Genomic DNA, 12,271 nt, shown 5'->3' on the forward strand with positions numbered 1-12,271 from the left:
GCAAATAACTCTCGTGCTTCTATAGCTTGGATTGACCACCACTGTGTTGGTTGTCGTGTCGTGAAACTAACGATAGAAGGAGCATTGTGGAGCTACGACTTACGAGCCTTTCATTACATCGTAAGATGGCGAGAAAGAACTAGAATTGGAGAACATAAAGATATGACAAGGCAAATAGTTATTGCGAAAAAATGTTTCATGTCATACTAATAATACAATATTACATGTTTTTGTATATATAATATTAATACAAAATATAAAAAAGATTTTTTAAAAATATATATATATAAAATGCAAACAAATTTATTCTCATCTCAATCTGTCGTTACTTATGTGTAGAGCAACGCATATAAAAAGAATTTAACAAGACAAAGTAAACTCTACTTTTCTTGATTATAATAATTTCATGTTTTCATAATATGATGCTGCAGAGCCATATTTTCCTTATAGTACATGCGTTGGAAAACTAAAAGCAGATCGTACTGTACCTCGAATATTTCATCTCGCAATTCATTTCTCTTCGTACATTACATTACTCGGAATTATTCTAGCATATAATCACGTTGGTATGACGTTACATATTATAATGATAAAATTTTTCTTGGTACGAAATGTCAAAATGGACAATACTCTTTGTACTACAAAGTAATTTTTTATACTATAATATTATTAATCTATCTCCCTCTCCCCTCCGTGCACGTATGCTAGAACGTTTTATCTGTTTTGTTGTGCAAAACGATCAGGTAGAATACGCACGTTCGAATTCAAATAAATTTGTAACATTTTATTAAAATTAAAAGTCTCGAGGGCAGAAGGGAGTGAAGAAGAATAACTCGCTAAACCACGAAGAGTACATTTTACGATAATTGAATAATGTTTTAAATTATTAGTAACATTTTAAAAATGTATATTATATTTTTCATTACATCCTTTATAAACTTCCGTTCCTTAAAAATCCGTTCCGTAAAATCCTTAAAAATGTAAAATCGTTTGATCAATATCATAACAGATTCTATAAATATATATATATATATATATATAAATTAAGCTGAAAACTTAACATAATTTTTCCTTGTAAGTTAATACGTTGCTGCCTGCTATTGCGAGTGTTTTTTTGTGTTCTCAATAAAATCAGCGCCCTTCACATCATTCGTTTGACTACAATTAGTATTGCAACATATAAATGCAATATTAGATGAAACTTGATCATTGTTTTCTTTTTAGGTATGCAATACGGATCTAAAGTCTAGATGCATAAGACAAAAGTTACGTGCACGACTACGAAAAGTCGTCATCGCGCGATATTTCACGCAAATGAGTAACCAAAAGTAAAGGCCCTTCCTCCCCTACCTTTCCCCGCCAACTTCCCATGGTCTGTAATACGAAAACGGCCAGAATACGAGTTTGAGGATAATTAAGGTTCAGGAGAAGCTGCCACGGCTTTTGTACTCGGCCGAAGTGCACGTTTGGCCGAAGTACGGCTGAGAAGAGGCGCCAGGGGTGGATCCTGATTTAGCACACGAACGAATTTATATCAGACTTCTGCCGTTAATTAAGCAATCTCAGAAAGATTCTAACGGAGCGACACCTCATTCGCTTTCTCTCTCACTCTCTTCCGCCACTTTCTCGCCGACTACCCCTGTTCTTTACTACGCTCTTCTTGTCCTCTGTCGCTGTGCATCCTTCGTTTACCATTTCCCTTTATCTCGTCGTAGCTAGATTTGAACTCGGTAGTTCCAAAACAGAGTTTTCGCCCGACTCCTGCCTCGACCTCCAACGACGACTTCTCCATCACTTCCACTCTAAACCGCTCCCTTTCCAATTCACGTTAGTCGCTTTCGTTTTATTTCTCCTCTATCTCTTCGCATTTCGTTTGCTCCGTCGAAACTATACATATATAGCTTAAAATCTAGCGGATGTCAACGTACATGCAAGCATGCGACCAAATCTTGCTTTAAAACTTAAGTGTTTGTTAGCATAAATGTGATCGCGAAGAAAATGTACTTTCGTAAAACACCTTTCCGGAAAAGGAATACGATGAAAGAAAAAATTATTGTTTTAACTGCAAATTATTGAGTAAAAGCCGTACTTCTAGTTAGGATTGACAATAGAACCCGTAATTTCCAAAAATCACATTAATCTAAATTGCTCGCGACACGAGATTCGCGGGGAACCCGCTTTATGGATTAAGTCGAAACTTTGTCATCATTCTAATTGCTCGAGTGGCTGTATTATCCATCGACGTACAACATCCGAAACTTTGGCGGCAGTTTATGTTATGAGCTGCGGCACGGTACGATAATCTTCTAGGAAAATCCTTCCAACATAGAGCCGTCACTCGGCATACCACTTCCAACATTAGTTGTCAACACCGTCCAAGTTATCTCAAGCTCAAATAGTGTTACAATTTTTATGGGTTTTCTCTATGTTTCTTATTAACATTTAGAGACTACAATTCTTACATATTATTTTTCACTTTTTTTCTATTTGATACTTAAGGAAAAAATCTCTTCACGAGTACGTAAAAAACAATTATTACATTATACTTGAACTATAACTGATTATTTTCTATGATATTTTTAAGAATGTCATCTAGGAGTACTACAAAATTGCCTAATCCTGTCGACAGGACACGGGAGCGGAATGAGATTCCGAGAGACGGTGAAAATTGCATCAGGGTTCCCATCCCCTTCTACTTCCGCTCCGGTCCGGAAAAATATTCAGAGTGGACCCGAACCGGCTGGGGATGTGAGCGAGGTGAGCTTACACGAACGCACCCTCACGAATGCCCGGTAAAATATTCGAAATCCATATCGGGATATTTACAGAGGTGGCTGAGCCTCTCGGTGTGTCGTAACGCCGACGAGGTTTATTATATTTCAGACGTGTCTCTTCCTGCCGGCTCCGCAGAGGGTGACACTTTCCCATCGAGGAGAAATGGGAAGAGAGAAAGCCAAGTGCAACGAGGTTGCGAGCGAGTGGAAGAATTCTTTCACGCCAGGATATTTACATCCTGCCGTGACGCAAGCACTGAGGAATAATTAAGGCACCACTGTCGATGCGACGCGACAAACTTTCCTGAACGTGTAATTGACATGTAATTCAGTGGGCATTTAACTTTGTAATGCGGGAATAGAGAGCCGATAGACGTGTCATTTTAAATACGAGAATATATAAAGGTTATCTTGATGAAACATATATTGTGACACAAGATGTAATAACAAGTTTTATACAAGAGAAAAAGTAATTGCTCACTTATACGTGTATACGTTATACAAGTGAACATTATCGGAACGCGACATACGAGCAAATTCCGCGTATAACCGGTATTTACAAAGACCGGCTGAGGTCGTATGCATCGTAACGTTAGTAGGGGGTGGTTTATTATATTTTCGACATAACTCGTCTACCCAGCCAATAAGAGGCACAGACACGTCTATTGGAGGAGCTGCTTCTGATGTATCGAAAAGAAACGATGCGATGGGAGTAGAACATTGGAGAAGGGAAAAACGCGCACAGGAGGGAGAATGCTACGCACCACGTCGCGTCGCGCCGCCGGCGAAAAGAAGCAACATTTTTCAGTCTGGCATCCATGAATCTGAAATTGAGTGGATCAACCATCTGCGTCGCTGTTTTCTTCTTACTTACGGATAGACTTCTGAATGTACAATGGCAAGTATACGACGCTTTCGAAAAGAGATATTGCGTTTCTCATTTCCAATCGCAGTAATAATTATTATATACGCGACAATAGTAGTTATTAGACAAAAAATGAGCGAAAGAGAGAAAAAGAAAAATAACACGTACGAAAGAATATTGCTGAAAGATTTAAAAATGTAAAATTTAAAGATTAAAGCAAGTATATAATTCTTCTATAAAATTTTAGTTATAGTAAAAGCTTATAATCTGATGATTAAAAGAAAACACGGTAATGTTGCACTGACTTGCCCGTTTTAGCAAACATTGGTAGAAATATAGTGACAAGACAAGGAAGCTGGAGACTGCCGAAACGCCGGGTGGTGCACGAAAAATAAAAGAGCGCAAGGGATGAATTCACTCCGTCGCAAGGGAGAAATGCTGGGTCGCCGACACAATGGAGAGCAGACGCTTTGGACTTTGTCGCCTCATTTCTCCGTTTAGTGCGCGTCCTCTCTTCCTTCCTTTAATATCATCGGCTTTCCGGGAACGCGAAACTCTCTCTCTCTCTCTCTCTCTCTCTCTCTCTCTCTCTCTCTCTCCCATCTCCTCTTATCTCTTTTCTTTTTCTCTCTTCCGCATGTTTTCGTTTCTCTTCTTGGACTTGTCCCATTCCAATGATAGAACCAAACTTCTTCTTATTCTCCTGCGATACGTCCTTCTTGACTTTTTCCGCTTCGAGACGAACAAACGAGAAACACATTGAAATTTGTATCCGTTACTCGCAAGAATCCATGTATTGATCAAATGAACTAACCCCTAACAGCACAAAGCTTGCAGCAATGTTGCAACTTTTGTACTGTTAGGGATCTATCATATTATATCGAATTGTGACTTTTTAAATTATACATATTTCATCATCAAATGTCCTCTAATTAGAATTACCAGTCTTTTGAAATAAAGCGAATGGATTTCTTTGAAGATAATTTCCTCGAACTGAGGTTCTATGCGGTTTTTAATCGGAAATAAAACGCAATCAGTGCAGTTATGTAATTATATGATGTAACGTTTGTAACGCAAATATGGATTATATAAACTCGATTAAATTGCAAGTTTAGTTGATTTGACAATATTACATAAGTTATCGTTTTTTTTTCTTATTAATTCGTCAATAATTCGATAAAAAAAAGAATGTAACTATGTTTCTACATGTTTCTATTTTGAGTATTATATATATTTATATATATATATATATACATGTATTTATATAAATAGATATATATAAATTAAATATTTGCAAAATACATTAACTTTGTTTTTAAACTCCTGTCTTAAGTTTAATAAAATTGCAACAGTAAAAAAATATACGATACGTTTTTCGAATGTATTGTAATCAGTAGGTATCCTTACAGGAAGATAATGATTTTGCAGTTATATCAGTTGTGTGCTGCATTAATCAGCTACCTCAAGTGATATTCGTCGAGAAGTAATATTATAATGATAGAGAAAATAAATCCGCGGAAAGTTTGCACGCCGAAAACTTTTGACAAAACTATCCCTACTTTTACTCATGCTCCCGCTCTCTCTTTCTCTGTCTCTCTTTCTCTCTCTCTCTCTCTCTCTCTCTCTCTCTCTCTCTTCCTTTTTTCCCCTTTCTCTCACTCCTTTTCTCTTCTTCCATTCTTTTGTTCGACAATGTGAAACCGAGAGTAAACTCTGGGAATTCTTTGTTACCTTTGTAATCGCGAACGCACGATAAAGTAATTACGCAGCATAGAACAAAAGCTGCACTGCGTACGATTCCAAAGATAACAATTACTCTGTTAGTATGTCTGTAACTTCTTGGTGTCTCATCTTTTTTAGGACGCAATTACACATTTCTGATATATTTTAAAAAGTTTTAGGATAACTCCACTAATAAAATAACAACGTTAAATAAACTTTGTATTCGTCTTTATTTAAAGTCTCAGATAAAAATGGTCTTTGTTTCGTAACATGTATTAAGTATAATAACTTTTTGTCTGAAAAATATATTTTTTTGTCTTTTATCAATTGTTTTCGGTAATAATTCGTAAAAATTTATAAATCTCATTAGTAACATATATCTTCTTCCAGAACCTTGTAAAACGTAAAAAAGGAATAATTTGGAAAAACATATAAAGTATTGTAAAATAATACACATATAATAAAAATATTTTTAATTCTTTAAGAATAATTTCAAAGCTGATGCAAAATACAAAAATACGATATCAGATATCTCATTATCAAAAGAGCGAATAACGTAAGTAAAAAAATAAAAAAATAGAAAACTCTCTAAAAAAGCAAGTTAGAATTTTCATTCATTTCGTTCAACTCTCGAGAACATGTCAAACAGAAAGAAGCCAAAATAGAATAAAATACAGCAGACACATTTTTTTAGCTCATTTAACATTACCAAAAACCATCTATTTAAAACTCAAGTAACAATTGAATGATAATCAAAATTAATGCGAATTTTGCCATATTCGTTTGTTTCCTTCTTTCTTTGCCCTCTCACGTTGAACATTTCTCACGTTGAACATTTCACCCCTGCCTATTTTTCTCATCTCCTACACCGCCGCCTAAACCATCTTCGAAGCTAACGAAACGAAGAATAAATGCAGGCCGGTCTATTTTGAATGTATCCGAGTAGCAGCGCCGACAGGAAGATAAGTATTCGCGCCGCGCCCCCGCAAACCCCGCCGCTCCAGCCGCTGCTTTTCCAACCCCCAACCAAAATCCACGGAAGCGCGATAAAGTAATTGCGGTACAAAGTATGAAATATGCAGGAGGTCATGGGGGACGCAGGCAACTTCTGGAAGATGAAGAGAAGAGGCGCCGCAGAAGGATGCGCAGCCAAGGGTGTCGGTGGATGGATCGGCGTGAAAGGGATGAGGCTCGAAGCTCGACGCGGACGAAGGCTGCCACGAATTATAAGTTTTAATTACTCGAAGATGAGCGGATGGATTACTTCGTACTTCTTTCTGGAACTCACTTTTAACGGGTTGTCGGCTCTGACTGCTACCACTGACAGCTTTTATATATTGCCGTTAGAAGAGAGGGGGGGGGAGGAGAGAGAGAGAGAGAGAGAGAGAGAGAGAGAGAGAACACGCGCGTCCCTAACATCGTCGTCGACATCGTCGTTGGTCTTCGGCTGCCTGATAAAAATCGATTGGAGCCGCGTGCTCGACGGGCGCGACGATAATTTATCATCGCCGGAACCGCGCACGATTTTGCGTAACCGGAGGGCGAGCTAAAGCCGTTGCTCGCAGAAATTGGCCGTTCGTGAAATTGATTACGCAATGTTCGCCAAAGTGTGGCTTCTCGCTACCCCCCGTGCCAGCGCTCACCCCCGGCGCTATCTTTGCTCATTAACCGCACGCTGCGTAGTAAATTTAAGTGACGCGCGCCTCTCATCGCTCGAATTGATCTTTCGAAATACGTTCGATGCGAATACATAATAATAGATAAACAACCTTGTACGCTCGATAGTTTTATTTAACACAACGGTAAAAAACGATGATAGATAATGGTACGTACTGCAGTATGGATATTGAAGAAAAAAAAAATGTTATGATATATTTGCTCCGTCATACAATTGCTAAATATCCATTGTCGGTCTATCTATTCCAAAAATATGTAGCTTATATCCGACGGTAAAATTTTTAAGCGTATCAGAATCATTGTAGACAACGACTTGTCCGCATCCGACAGTGGAGCCTTCAGCGTAAAGCTTTAAATCGGTATTATCCATTCAAGACAGTCGACGGATAGAAACAGCTTTTTCACGAGGGAAATCGCGCGCGGATGTCTCTTTAGTCGAGGACAGAGCCGGGGGCCAGGGTGGCGGTCGTCGGAGCTCATTAAGGACAGACCGGGAGCTCGAACCAGCGCATCTCCAATTAACCGGCGATGTTCTAGCGCGTGCTACCGGGTAATCGACCCCCTCGGGGCGCACGTACTCCGCACTACTATCTGCCATCGAAGCACCGACATACGATGGCAATAAAAGCCGAGCCGCACCGAGTTTTCAAACCGTAAATTCAGTTTTATCGAAACGTCTTATTGGCTCACGTATAGTTGCATCGGGACGCGTTAGGTGCGCGTAAAAAAACAGTGACTTTCATGTCTTAATCGATAAATGAAGCATTTATTTCAATGTATCTCTTGTTCAAGATTAAGGGAAATCACTCTCGGAACATTATTGTTCAGATTTGCTAAGCAGATTCGTTGAATTATCACCAAATTTTAACGCAAATACTAAAGTATTACAAAACTAAAATATTTGATATGTAATTTGAAATTTCTCACATACAGTGAAAGCAAAAAGTATTCGTATAAGGAAATTTGTTATAAAAAAATCTTATTTGTAGAAAATAAACATTAATTAGCAATTTTATACAATGAATACATTCTGTTCTAACATAAACAAACGAGCTCCGCATGTATTCCTAACTTTGGAAGCTAAATTTCTCGAATATACTTTTTAAGCATCCAAACAATACAAATTTTAATTTTCGCTTATTTTTCAGATGATATATTTATAATTAATACACATCTTTTTGATATATATAATTTTAAGAAACATACAGTCTATTTCATTCTTTATGAATAAATTGTTAATTACTCAACAAGAAATGATCGTTAATTAAACGTCGAATCGACGTCAAATTGGTATTGAAATCATCGTATTGATGTCGTATCGATAGCGATTCGACATCAATTCGATGACTCATTTCTCGTTGAATAATATTTACTTTTTAAAAATAAAGTTTGTTAAAAAAATATTTTCTGTACGAATACTTTTTGCAGTCACTGTATATCGTAAGAGATAAGTAAATGTATAATATCAACATACTAAATAAACATTGTAATTCCATAATAGTTTTTCTGATTAATTTCCTTGACATCGCATGATGTCAAAATCTGTCTCTAAGATGACGCTAATTTGCTAGTACTGATACAAATGAATTGTATCTTATGATATATTGAATTATTGCACACATTTATTTTTTATAAATATGTTTAAATATTAATATGACAATGGATAAATTATATCCATTGTTGTTATATATTTATTATATAAAATGTATATCATGGTTTGACAATCACTGGTCAAAAGTATATCGATTTCACGAAGTATAATACATTATTCGTTGATACAAATGTGCCAGCATGAATCATAAATAGAAAGAAGAAGAACCTTATTGCGATATAGGTAACATGTTAGTTCACACAAATAAAAAATGTATACCCTGATATAAAAAATAGATACTGTAATGATTGAGATGAAAATACATTGCTGCATAAGATTTAAGAAAAATACTTTGTCTAAACGGCGTACTAAACGGTGGCGTTCTTTTAAATTGGTTCATCCATTTAGCTAAAAGTTTTCAACGTCAAAGGAGGAGGCGAGTGTGTCAAAAGCCGACAACGCGCTTGCAAAAGTGCTTTACGCCAAAAGCAAGATTACTTAATATCAACCCTCGTTAAAGCTGCAAAATATTAATAGAGACTTCATGGTCTGACGTCTTTGAAATCTGGCTGATACTTTGAACGCCGCCTTACATAAGATATAAGGCGCTTACATATTAATCGACTCATAAATACCCGAGATGACTTAACACGAGCTGCCGTTAATAAATAACAAATCGACTTGAAATGAGATGTTACGCTGTAATTTGTGGATATTGTCTAAATGAGATATTATTAATTTGAAATGTGATGAGAAATGAAATATTAAACTCTCTATATCATATAAATAAAAATATAAGACGATTAACATGCACAATGACAACAATAAGTCGCGCGCACCTACTAACAATTCTCTTTGTTACTATTAAAATTAAGATGTTCTCTGAACTGGGCGCACGTGATTTTACACAACTTCGATAAAAGGCTGTTCATCCTTTGTTTACAAGACTGGCTGCATTTTAATTAGAAGTACTTTGGCTCAAAGAAATTTCTGTTTGTCAGCAAGATAATGAATTTATTTGACGTTGGGCGTCAAGTCGGTAAATGAGTCCCAAGACGACCCATTTGAGAAACTTACCGTGTAATTTAAAGACATGCGAGTTTCTAAGCATGCAAGTTTTTCATTAGAAAGTACAAAATTGTGCGTGTTTACGTTCTTCATTAATGCATAAAAGAAAAAGTAATTTTGTGTTCTTTATCAAGCAAATACGCGTATTTAAATATATTCTCTCTCTCTCTCTCTCTCTCTCTCTCTCTCTCTCTCTCCCCTCTCCTCATGTCGTATTTTCATCTATGCTGGCACAAGGACTCGTATCGAATAACGAACAACTTGATCGGAACTGAAAAGGGTTAATCGAAACTCGATAAAAATAACCTCTCCAAATATTTGACGCTCTGTTTATCCAGAATAGTTGAAAACATATAATACCGTTCCTGTTGGACTTCGGATAGACAGGCGCGAGTATATGAAATTGAATGCAGCGACCAGCCGCCCGCGCCGCACTCTCTGCGAATAAAGTATGGAAAAAAAGGGACCGAGGCTGGCGTATTATTTATCTCAAACAATACGTGAAAAACAATGAAACAGATATCCGCGGATACATGCAGCAGGATGTAACGCGAAGGGATGATGTGGAGGGAGCAGGCTCGGCCAAACAAATCGTGGCGTGAATTCTACGTCACGTCGGATGCACGCTGAAAGAGAAAGAGAAAGTATGCATATGTATATGTGTGCAAATACAGCGTGACGAACCAATTTTCGGGGCATCGGTTGTTGAGAGGTCGAGAACGCGAATACTGCGAATATATATGAGTGGAATAAAATGAAATATAAACGTAAACTTTGTCGATCAAAAAATAGAAGTGAGAGAGAGAGAGAGAGAGAGAGAAACACAGAGCGCTTCATTAATAACGATATACATGCAAAGTAGTTCACTACTGGTCAAAGTAGAGAGAAGACTACTCATTTTTTAAAATTCAGTTTAGTGTCGCGTGAAGCTGTTAATTATTGAAGCGAATCAGATTTCGTTTGGGAATTCGATGTCTTTGAAATTTAATCGTATAGTCGTGAAAGAGAATAACGTTCAATAATTCCTCACTGAAGACAAAATGAATCAAATATTACGCAGTTTTATCCTGCTTTTAACATCAATATACATATTACAGGACAATTTAGTACATTACGTCCGTCGGGAAGTTTGATCGCGCGTACATATTCCGTAAAATATCGCAAGCGCTTTCCACAGTAGATTCTACCTGTGAGTTTAGCGAATTTGTCGACGTTCATAAACGAAAAGTCGGCGCATCGAATCCGCTACCTCGCTTCAACGCGTCCGTTCTCGCTCCTCGTCGCGCCATTCAAATATACATTCCAAATTTCACCGGAGCTTTCCCCACGCATATCTAAATTATGTAAACGATAACGCACAACATAATTACGCGTTAGAGTACACACGCGGTCCCCGTTCACATACGTCACGCCGAAATTTTAATGATTTAAACGGTATCTGGATAATTAACATATCCATGTATCTCCTAAACTAAATCCGCGTCAAACGGGGATTGGCCGCACACGCATGATTGACCGTATTAACTTTCAATCATTTTCAGCCATACGCGTCATTTTTTTAATTGAACGTCATCGTATGAAAAATATATAAACTGAACTTAAGTAAGGAAGCAACCTTATCGCCAAATCGTGTTATATTCCACGAAATAGCAACACTCCCGCATAGTTCCCTCGTTCCGTCAACGCTCACATAAATGCCTGAGCAAAAAATGGAAAAATTCATGACGACGAAAATATTCTGCGGATGTATATCGAGCGCCGAAAATATTCCACTTCGTCGGAAGCAGATTCATGCTACACAAACCATGTTTGGCATTGCGTCATCACAATCGACAGGAAGCAAGCTGATTGCCATACGAGTGCATTTAAAGTGGAGTCCATGCATGAACCAACCGCCATCTAAATTCACCTGATTTCACGCATCACTTTTCGTATGTCGTGTAAGTTCATTTTTTTCTTATCTTATCTAAACTTCCGATTATTTCATGATCTAAACAGAGAGGAGGAGAAACACGTACACCCAAGGATTTCGATTCTTTCCCTCGGTTACTTTTTTAAAACTTCCAAAAATTCGGGTTATTTCGTTTTTACGTCAAATTTAGTTGTAAGCGGACGTAAGATTTAAGTCGTGTCGTTAATCGCGCACGAATTATGCATTAATGTAGCATTAATGTAAAAAAGTAGTCATTGGTGATCACATTTCTCAGTTTGTGAAAATTTCCGAGGAAAAGAATCGAAGTCCTTGAGTGTACATCATGTAATAGACTATAGCCCGCATTCAGAACGCGCTTACAACGATGTAGCGCGCTAACTTACTATAGTTTACGTCACGCATATTATAGAATTTCAGAGATAAAAACGCGCTTTTATTGGTAAAAGCGTGTTCTGAATACGGGCCTATGTTTACACCGAGAGACCTAAACGCGGCCTGACCTATAATGCGACTCAAAATAGGTCTAGGCACCATTTACACCGTAAGCGACCCGAACACGAACTCTTTGAACACGACCCTTTAAACATTTTTTAAACTTTTTTATTTACGAGATATGATATATGTCCATTACCAATGACATA

This window comes from Mycetomoellerius zeteki, unplaced genomic scaffold (assembly GCF_001594055.1).
Source record: "Mycetomoellerius zeteki isolate Tzet28-1 unplaced genomic scaffold, Tzet1.0 scaffold182, whole genome shotgun sequence".
In the NCBI taxonomy this organism is placed as follows: domain Eukaryota; kingdom Metazoa; phylum Arthropoda; class Insecta; order Hymenoptera; family Formicidae; genus Mycetomoellerius; species Mycetomoellerius zeteki.